Source organism: Lolium perenne, chromosome 2 (genome assembly GCF_019359855.2).
Source record: "Lolium perenne isolate Kyuss_39 chromosome 2, Kyuss_2.0, whole genome shotgun sequence".
Classification (NCBI taxonomy): domain Eukaryota; kingdom Viridiplantae; phylum Streptophyta; class Magnoliopsida; order Poales; family Poaceae; genus Lolium; species Lolium perenne.
The window spans coordinates 21,859,293-21,870,170 of record NC_067245.2 but is presented as its reverse complement, the minus strand read 5'-3'; the positions used below and the strand labels follow the sequence as shown (position 1 = coordinate 21,870,170).

At 52.0% G+C, this 10,878-nt stretch overlaps 1 long non-coding RNA gene across 2 annotated transcripts; it reads right to left on the bottom strand.

The window, feature by feature from the left end:
- Positions 1–1,034: 1,034 nt before the first annotated feature.
- On the bottom strand, positions 1,035–2,877 carry LOC127331450 (uncharacterized). 2 transcript variants are annotated; one of them, XR_007869761.1, is made up of 3 exons: positions 2,446–2,877; positions 1,605–1,688; positions 1,035–1,409 (listed from the first exon to the last, which is right to left on the bottom strand). It is a non-coding gene; the product is annotated as an uncharacterized lncRNA (long non-coding RNA). The 2 variants fall into 2 exon arrangements; XR_007869760.1 differs by having other exon boundaries at positions 1,035–1,688.
- Positions 2,878–10,878: the final 8,001 nt, after the last annotated feature.

Below are 10,878 nucleotides of genomic sequence, written 5' to 3'. Positions count from 1 at the left end.
TTTGACGGATCCAAACTCAAAGAGGGTCTAGATGTCGGTGTGGTACTTACTTCACCTAAGGGAGATCACCTCCGGTATGTTTTGCACGTGCATTTCAGGGCATCCAACAATGCGCTGAATACGAGGCTTTGATTCATGGACTTAAGGTCGCAAAAGAAATCGGTGCGCACCGGATCATTTGCTACGGAGATTCAGATCTAGTGGTGCAACAATGTTCCGGAGATTGGGACGCAAAAGATGCCAACATGGCTTCATACCGGTTTCACGTGCAAAAGATTGCCGGCTTCTTTGAGGGCTGTGAGTTTCACCATGTGCCACGAGCGGAAAATGAAGCCGCGGATGCTTTGTCCAAACTGGGCTCATCTAGGCAAGAAATTCCTCCCGGAATAGCCTTGGCACACTTAAGAGTACCATCGATCAAGCCAAGCCCGGAATCGGAATCCATTTTTGTACCGGAATCATATGTTGTACCAATGGATATCGATGAAGGAAACTCGGGGACTGTTCCGGCAAGCTCGGGGACTGCTGCGTCCATACCGGAAGAAACAATGCTGGTGGATAACGTGGAGATAGGCGTACCGGTGTTTCTGGTTCGAGAGGCACCATCTTGGGTTAAACCTATTAAGGAATTCCTGATCAACGACACCTTGCCGGTTGACGAAAATGAGTCCAGAAGGATCCAGAGAAGGTCCAAAGTATACACCATCATCAATGGCGAGGTGTACAAGAGAAGTGTCACTACTAGGCATGTGCTTACCGCCGGCGCACGGAATTTGCTACCGCCGGCACGTTTCTATTCGCCGGCGATCACCTCGCCGGTGGTAATGCCTTACCGCCGGCGCATTGCAAACCGCCGGGGGTAACCCAGATTACCGCCGGCGCCTCAGCCAACTCGCCGGGGGTATTATTTACCGCTGGCGCTTTCCGATCCGCCGGGGGTATTAAGTTACCGCCGGCAAATAGCCCAATGCGCCAGCGGTAAGTATTTTAGGATTTAAAAAAAAAAGCCTGAGAAATCACAAAACCTTCAGATATAGAATAAAAAATTCACACTCTATTTAAAAACTGCTTATATTTCAGAATAGCGGTAGCAACAAAAAGGTCCATGTAAAAAAACACAACACTTAACAAATTTAGAGCCAACGCCGACAAGGCCCTGGACGGCGGCGTCTCCGGGACAAGCAGCTCGACCTGCTGGTCGCCAGCGCCCGCGCGGCTGCCTACAGTACCGTACGCACCGCGCTCCCTATCCACGCGCACGACGCAGACTGGTGGGATCGACGGAGTCGCGTGAGCTGTCGAATCAACGCACATAGCATCGACGAGCCGGCCAGCTGCGCCGCCATGGCTGCTGCACCGCGCCGCCTCCTCTTTCCTCCACCGGAGACATTTGACATTTAACTCATTACCTGGATGAGATAGATGATGTACATATCCAGAGCTATGAGCATATCCATTAGATGATCTCCATGAATCCGCAAGAATCATATACAGCAAGTGGTAGTCAAGGAAACATTCTCTGATTTAGTATGAACTCAAACCAAATGATGATACACATACATGAAGCACACCCGAATATAAATTCATTGGAAAGTAAGACATACCTGCAGGATAACATTGAGAAATCAATTATTGCCAAGATGCCAGTCCTCCCTCATCCTCGTGCCTCCACCCTCCTCGGGAATGAGCTGCGGATGACCAAAATATAATTATGCAATGCTGTTGACTGAATTATCTAGGGGTTATTTTGGAATTAGCTTCCATATCACTCTATTGCTATGTTAGCAAACGGGTGCCAAATCCCCAAACTCTGTAAACATATGCATATCTCAAGCCAATTATCCTTTTGTGTGTTCAGTAAATTATGTAAATTCAGCATTAACCGATAATGAACCAAAGTCATATTTACTAAATCTGTTAGTTCACAATTAACATAATTAGCAGCCATCTCATTTCCATCCTATCTTGCTAAAACGTAAGAACAAAACACAAACAAGGAGATGAGCTTTGAAGTTCTCAGTTCATTCACAGACAGACACGGTCATAACTTTACACAAGATGCACTAGATTAAAGCAAACTAAGTTAAAGCACTCAGTATATTTCATGACACTAAGTTAAAGCAGATATATATCTATCCCTAGCCAGACTATGCAACTCAAACAAAGTTATCCTACAACTTGGCTCTGTCAGATATAACAAAAACTGAAAAAGCATGCGCCCATTTTTGGGAACAACAGCAATCGATTTGTGGATAATTGAACAATCGTGTCTTGCGCTAGCGAATTTCAGTGCAACTAACAAGCAGAATCATCAGGAGAAACAAACAGCAAGAGACGACAGACTCAGAGTTTCTTCCTATTGTTTTGAATTTGTGCTTCATGACAACCTGCATCAAACTCTGAACGTGCAAGTGACAAGATTGAATTTAAGCAAGAGGGATATACCTTCTTGCGCTTCTGCTTGAACGAAGGCCATGACTTGAGAACCTCGCTTCCAGCATGCAGCTCCACACGGACAACACCAGACATCAGCTTCTCCACATAGATGCTGGCCACCGGGTCCTGCTCCAAATCACCGAGTGCCTGGATAAAGACCGACAATGAGACTGTACTAAATTGGTTTACAATGTCACAACATAGCATTTAAAGATTGACCAATACTTGCGCAATATCGGTTCCGGTCACAGTCCAAATTCAGAACCATACGCAAGAACTAGTTTTTGTTACGTTTGCCTTGATTGTATTTATATCTACACTCACTACTGTCAATCACAAGTTCCCAGAATACAATATTTACACACAAAAATCAACAAAAATCAGCACATCGCTGCTGGGATTTCACCATCAGGGGCAAGTATAGATCAGAAAAACAAGATCAATGTACCTTCGGCTCTTCTGCGAAACTTGCGGCCGCCCTGCGTCTCCATGTGGACGTGGTCAGACATCTGCGGCTCCCCACAAACCTCGCTGGCCGCGTGGAACACCAAGAACCTCGCCGTACCCGTGCGGATCACCAAGGATCTTCGCCGGCCGCCGGCTGCTCTCCACGGATCTCGTCGGGCTCGAGCGGTGGAGAAGAGGAGCGAAGATGACAAATCGAGTGATGGATCCCGGCGCCCGCGCCATGGAGCATCGATGTGGAGGGGGAAAGCGGAGGGGGCGAATTTTCGGAGGCCATGGCGCCCCACGGCAAGGTCGCTGAGCGGCGTAGCGGCGGTAGCAGATGCCCGGGATCTGCCTGGCCCCGGCCGTGATGACGACGAGGTCGGAGTTCTTGGTGACGGTGGCGTCGGTTCCGGAGACGATGCGGACGCGCGGGAGGAAGGCGGCTCCGTGCTGCAGGTCGAGCGCCTCCCCGCGGAGCTTGTCGGGGAGCGCGTCGATGAGAGGATTTGGGAGAGAGAGAGCCGGTGGGTGTGTGATGTGTGGGTGCGGTGGGGGTTGGGTCGTGGGTGGTAGGTGGAGGTGGAAGAGGTGGCATAGGCCGAAATACCCCCGGCGAGTTTCAGCTGGAAAAGCCGGCGGTAAATTACGGTCTAATTGGTTCACATCAGTCCAGTTTACCCCAGACGAATATAATTTATTTTCGCCAGTGGTATTAAAGTTACTCCCGACATTTTTGGGCCAAATCGCCGGCGGTAATGGGAGGTTCATCTAGGTGATCTCGGGCCAACCTACCCCTGGCGGTTTCACTTTCAACTCGCCGGCGGTAATGGGTCTATCCCCGGCGACCCCAAACCAGCTTGCCGGCGGTAACTTACCGCCGGCCACCTCAAACCGTACTCGCCGGCGGTAAGGAGTGCGGCTATAAGCTTTTTCCTAGTAGTGTGTTACCGGTGTCCTTCAAAGATGTGTGGAACCGGAAGAGGGAAAAGAAATGCTTGTGGAGATTTACCAAGGGGAATGTGGGCACCACGCTTCGTCAAGGGCGTTGGTGGCAAAAGTATTCCGGCATGGGTTCTATTGGCCCACTGCTTTGAAAAATGCTGAGGATCTGGTACGAAAATGCAATGGATGCCAGAGGTACGCCAAGCAAAATCATACCCCGGCATCCGGTTTAAAAACCATACCGCTAACTTAGCCGTTTGCTGTTTGGTGCCTTGATATGGTTGGCCCATTCAAAACTGCAAGGGGAAGCATGACCCACATCTTGGTCATGGTGGATAAATTCACCAAGTGGCTCGAAGTAAAACCTATTGCAAAATGCGATGGGCACACAGCGGTGAAGTTCTTAAAGGATGTCATCCTGCGGTACGGATACCCACATAGTATCATAACTGACAATGGCTCAAACTTTGCCCAAGGTGAGTTCAAGCGATTCTGTGAGGATAACAATATCCGGTTGGATTTGTGCTCAGTGGCACACCCGCAAGGCAATGACCAAGTGGAAAGAACAAATGCGCTGGTGCTTTCCGGTATAAAACCAAGGCTCATCGAGTCAATCGAAAAGACACCGGGGTGTTGGCTTGATGAGCTGCCATCAGTGCTGTGGAGCATAAGAACGACTCCAAACCGGTCTACCGGATACACTCCATTCTTTATGGTTTACGGAGTAGAAGCGGTCATACCAACCGACATTCTCCATGACTCACCAAGGGTGCAACTCTATACCGAACAAGAGGTAAAAGAGGCCCGAGAAAATGATGTGGACTTGCTAGAAGAAGCAAGAGAATTGGCATTGGCAAGAACAGCCATTTACCAGCAAAACCTCAGACGCTATCATAGCCGGAAGGTTAACCCGAGGGTATTCCGGGAAGGAGATCTGGTGCTACGCCTAGTGCAGCGCACTGAAGGCCGGCATAAGCTCTCACCCCATGGGAGGAACCTTTCATTGTGAGCAAAGCTCTCCACAATGATGCCTATTACCTGATCGATGCACAAGAATGGAAAGAAGGCAAGGCGGACAGATCCGGAGATGAGACCAAGCGTCCATGGAACATAGCTCTGTTGCGTCCTTTCTACTCATGAAGATGTGGTGTAAGAAGTTCCTTTTTGTACCTTATTTGCTATGAATAAAAGATGTCGGAACCTCGAATGAATCTCGGGGACTACCCCTACTAAAATTGCATGCAATATGTTTATTTTTTCAGTTTACCGGTTGCTTGTTGAACATTTTTTCTTTCCGGTTTAGTAACGTGCTAAAACCTACCGGAGTCTTCGACTCTGCTGCTGTCCGCAACCCGGCTTCATGGCAAGCAAGATAAACCGGTAGGAATTAAGCACGTGAACTACCAAAAGAGATAGTGGGAACGAACAATCCGGAAAATTTTAACTAACCCCGGCTAAACCGGTTTTTTGTGAAAATTTCGAGTTGTTTCTAAGTTCAAGAAAGTGCTTGCTTGGTAAAAGAACTTTGTGCCTCATACGCCAAAACACCCAAAAGAGGTAGGCAGAGCCAAAGTAAAAGAGCCAAGTGTGCATCGGATTGGATGCGAAAACAATTCCGGAATCTTTGCAGTACAGGATCAAAGCAAACAATAAGCAAAATGCTAAGTCAATAAACAAACATAACTTGATAGCCTACCGGTAAAACATACCGGCAGATAATATGGTATCGCAGCCAAAAGAACGGCTAAGTGTTATATTACATCATAACCCCCGGCATACTGGGGTGGAATTAATAAGCATTGTTTTGAGTCAACAGGGCGCAACAAGCGCAAAATAAGCACATTCAGGCAAGGGGAGCTTCAGGAGGAATATCACCGGCACCAGGAGCTTCTGGAGGCACATTACCGCCATTCGGAAGAGCATCGTCTTCTCCGGCATCCTCATCGGCATCTTCCTCTTCTTCGTAGTCACTAAGATAATCAGTGACACCAGGAGGAGGAGGAATGAAGGTGCGGACTGCCGCGTATTCTGCTATCCGGTAGGCGCGGTCCTTCCGTTTGGTGGTGAGAGCCGGATCCATGTCGGTGGGAGCATCTTGGCGCACGGTGAAGAAGGCGTCCAGGTCCAAGTCCTCATACCAGGAACATGCGGTGCGTAGCGCCTCGTCTGCTCCGGCACGAGCCGCTGACCATTGCCACTCGCGGATCCTCCGGCCGGCACCTTTCAGGCATTCGGAGGTGAGCGTCAGGTTAGCCGGCACCTCCTCCTCAGGCCATAGCACCTTGAAGAGCTGGATCTCCACGTCGGGGATATCGGCAAGATTCCGGTCCACCGCGCGCATGTGCGAGACCCGGGCAGAAAGCGCGACCAGATGGTCATAAGGATCCTAGGGCGCATCCGGGTTCTTGAACTCTTGTTGAACCCGGCGCTCTGCCACCTTTCTCTGCGCAAACGCCTGTGAGTCCGGAAAGAGCCCTGCAAGACAAAGGAAAAAGATAAGAACATGCTACCGGAAGAAATAAGCTTATAAGCACAAGCCGGAAAAGAAAGAAGAAAAACTTACTGAGGGCGAGGGCGTCGGTTTGCATGACCAGTTGGTCATACTCCTTCTGCTCTGCCTCTAGGAGGGCGGCCCGATCTTCAGCCGTTTTCTGCGCCTTACCTCCCTCCTCCAGCTCTGCCCGCAGCACCGCGGTGGAGTTGACAGAATCCTCCAGGGCCTCATTGAGCTTAGCCTCAGCTGCAGCTTTGGCATCCTTCAGCTCCTGATCATGCCGGAGCCCAAATTGGATGAGCTCGTCCTTCAGCCCTCTGGAAATGGCCTTCTGGGCGTCTAGAGCCTTGCGATGCTCCTGGATAAGCTGCTCCTTTTCACCTAGAGTCCGGGAAGAAAATGTTAACGAAGTTATAATGGGTAAAATGCAGAAAGATGAGTTAACCGGAAAAGGAGCCATACCTTGAAGGGTGCTGAGCTGGGCCTTGAGGGCCTCAATGGAGGCTTCCGGGATAGCTGTTATGCAAACAAATTGTAAGTAACGAAAAGGAAAACTAACCGGTGAAAAGAAGCCGGAGATAAAAGAGCTCACCTTGGCAGTGGCTGTGGGCCTCGGAAAGATCCCGGTGCTCCCACAGAAGCTCCTCAAAGAGGCGCTTCCGGGCGTCCGCCGTGCTCTGTTCAAGTGAAAATGGCTATGAGAAGAAGATGGTTTCTTTATATTCTTGACTAAGTTTCGCGCTAAGAGCTACGCTCTCAACACGAAACTCGGGGACTGAGGAGATACACATAATCCGGAAAAAGTGAAACCGGCTTGAGCTGAAAAAATTGCAAAGAGTTGGGTGTAACTTACCACCACGTTGTTGGTGGCATCGTGCCACGCGTTGTCAAGCTCCCTCACCGCGCGCCGCAGCCGGATGAAGTGCTGTTCAGTGCACCGGGGTCCAGCGGGGTCAATCGCCGGAAGCCGGTCCTTCCCCAAGCCGCGCGTAGCCGCGGACACATCCGCTCGATTCCACTTTTCAGCGTACTCGAGCAAGTGCCCCAGCTCGTTGCCTCCGCGCTTCAGCTCTGTAATCTGGCCCAGCAGACCAGTGGCAGTTTCTCCGGCTGCAACAGCGGCGCGGCCGGCGTGCAGCGCCAACTGCTGCGAGCTAGATGTAGCAGTGCCGGAAGCCGTGGCCTTCCCCTTGAAAGATTCTGGCTTGAGGGGCTTAGTGCCTTCTGGCGGCGGCGTCGGCTTGGCCGCAGCGGGCCCTTGGCTTGAAGTTGCTGCAGGCTCGTCCGCGGTAGGTCATTGGCTTGGCGGCGGCGTCGGCGTGGCCCCGGTTGGCTCGATGGTGGGAGCTTCTGGCGGAGGCGACGAGCGGACGTCGGGTGCGTCCTGGCCCAGAGTATAACTTGCCGGCACGGAAGAGTCCGGCAAGGGCTTGGAGGGGGAAGAGTCCGTAGTCTTCTTCTTCTTTCTTTTGGGGACGGGAGGAACCAGAGGTTCCGCCCTCCCGACAGCTTCAGAGTCGGCACCGATGTTGCTGGCGCCGGTGTCTTGTGTTTCAGGAGGGGAGACGTGCTCCTCCTCCGCGCGGTGATGTGGAGGTGTAGGGGCCGCGCGGCCCGCACTTGGAGTGCCTCCCAGAGGGGAGGCAGAAGTGTTGCCGGTACCAGATGGTACCGAGCTTGAGTGAAGAGGAGATGAGGTCCTTGCGGTTCCCTCAGAGCTCTCAGGCCTCGGGCCGCTGGCGCTCTTGGAGAGCTTGAGCGCAGGGCTGAGCAAGAAAAGGAGAAAGGGTCGGAAAAAGCAACCGGGAGAAAAAGTTTGTAAAACAAAGCAAACAGAGAGACAAAGGCTTACCCGGAAGCAACCGGCATCTGTTTGCCTTGGTAGCGCCTCTTGCCTACTGCTTTCCCTCCGACGACCTCCGTCCGGGAGCGTTTGGCGGGAGGGCCTTGGCTTGAACCGGCATCTGGTGCCGGAGCCTTGTTCTTCTTGCCCTGGGAGGTGAGTTTCTCCAGGAACTCGCGGCCAACCTCGGCCTGCAGCGGAGCCGCGTGCTCATGAACCTGTGGTTGGGTGCTAGCTGAGGGAGCATCTACAGAAGGGAAATAACAAAGAGCATGAGAAACCGGAAGAGAAAACTACCTCAAGGATAGTGACATCGTCATCGGAACCGGCAGCTTTAGCTGAAAAGTTACCGGGATGCGAGGTGTGGGTGCGGCCCATCTTGAGGTCGGTCCAGTGAATGTAAGGATCGGGGTCCTCCGCGTCAAGATCCCGCTTCTGGCGAGGACCTCGTTTCTCCGCAGCGATGCGAGGAAACCGCTCTTTGGCCTGAAAAAGAATGGAAAGATAGTTAGCCACAACATAAAAGCTACCGGTACAACAACCCGGATTGCATAATCTCTTACTTCATCAGTTGGAGGGTTGGTGGTGCTGAGAGGCACGAAGCCCCACTCCCAGTCCATCGGCATATCTGTTTGACAGATCTGCCTAGCCTTAAGCACTATGTCCTCCTTGCTCAGAGGGAGGCCGGTGATCTTGGTGGGATCACGAGGGCCATACATTTCACTTATCTTATGTGCCCGGCGTTGGAGGGGAAGAACCCGGTGTGAGATGAAGGTGTGAATGATATCGTCAGAACTAATGTTCGTCTCCTTCATCAGATTCTCCATGAAGCGGATAATCCGGTTGGTCTCGATGTGATTAGTCTTCGGATTAAAGCTCCAGTTGGCCTTCGTGGGCACCGCCGGATTGAAGGCCGGCAGATTGATGAGATCAGTCTCGCCGGTGTTCTTCACATAGAAAAAGGTCTCTTGCCATGCCCGACATGACTCGAGACCGGAGAACTTAAAAAAGGCGCTCCCTTGGCGGGAGCCGATGATGCAAGACCCGCATTGAACGGGGGGTTTGGGCTTAGGAATTTCTTTTCCTTCGACCGAATTGATCCGAAGGCTAAAGAAGCGAGCAAAATTTTCCTCAGTGGGACGAAAGCCGATGTAGCCCTCCATAAAGGAAACATAGCAAGGAAGGTAAAAAAATGGCATTGCAAGGAAGGTGGTGAGGCTGGAGTTGATAAAAATCCAGAAACTCGCGAAAGAAGTCGGAGGCAGGAAGGCCGAAACCGCGCTCAAAATGAGCGAGGAAAACGACGGACTCACCGGGTTCGAGTGCCGGTTCGATCTCGTCGCGCGGAAGCCGGCAGGAAACTTCTGCCGGTATCCTCCGGGAACGGTACAACCAGTCAATCTCGTGTTGTGTCACGTCGGAACCTTTCCAGGCTCCGCGGGTGATACCGGAAAGATCCACCCCATAACCCTGGCTGGAGCTGCCGGCCTCTTGACCTCTTCCGGTGTCAGACTCCATCCGGGAGATTTCGGCAGAAAGACTGTCGGAGGCTTCGCTCTGGCGGCTACTCGAGGAGGATTTGGAAGAATACCCTTCGCTAGACATAAGGGCTGAACGATGCCGGATTCTACCGAAAAACAGATTTCCCAAGATCTACCCTTGCGCGAAGATCTACGAGTAAGAGGAAAAGCAACAAAAAAGAGAAAATAAATACCCTACCGGCCCAAGATCTAAAGAGCAACGAAGAAAGAAGCAAATGCGTTTCGGGCCTAACCTGGGGCGGCGGAGACGCTGAGGGGGAAGGTCGCCGGAGCAGCGGCGAGCTCGTGGACGTCGGCGAGGGCTGGCGACGGAGAAGGGCAAAAGTCACAGAGGAAATCTCGAAGCAGCGGCGGCGAAGGAACGCTGGTGGATCTCTCCGCGGCGGAGACCTTCAGCGCAGCGGGAGCAACGGTGCAGGTCCGTCGGAGCGGAGCTCTGGCGGCGACCGGTGGCGACGAGATTGCAAGGGGCGAAGAGCTCGAAGGGCTGGAGAGTGGGCGAGTGCGGGGAAGAAGTTGAAGTGGAACCACACTCCCTCTAAATAGAAGAAGGAAGTAGTGGGCTGGCAACCGCTGGGCCACGGCGGTTCACTTCGTGGGCCGCCACGTGGCGCGGTGATACACGCACGAAAAATAGAATGCCACAGGGAGGCCGCACGGATCCGGAACGGCGGCCGGGATCCAGTGTGGCGCAATAAATGCAGGCGCAGAAGCCGAAGGGAAATGACCCCTGGTACTGGCGCGTCAGATACAGTGCGCATGTCTCTGATAGGCACTGTACCTGAGAAATTCTCGACTTCACCGATGAAGAGTTTAATAACAAAGACACCGGAAGAGAAGATACCAGGAGTACATTGCAAAGAGAGGAAGATGTAAGTCCGGCGAAGATGCCGGAGGATTTAACTGACAACCGGAAAGATTAAACCGGTACCTTAGGATGCGGGAACCTGGCATGGTCCGTCGGATAAAATCCACCGGACTATACCAGCTTCAGGGACTAATGTTGGGGGGATGACCCCCGGTATGCCAAAGGCATGCCAAACCGGATGGTTTGAGCCATCAAGATACCGGTTTAATGTTTAATCCGGAGCTCGAAGTTAAGCGTTGGGCTGAGTAAGTCCATACCGGTATCCCGAAGAGGGGTATACCGGTATAAGCTAAGAAGACACCGG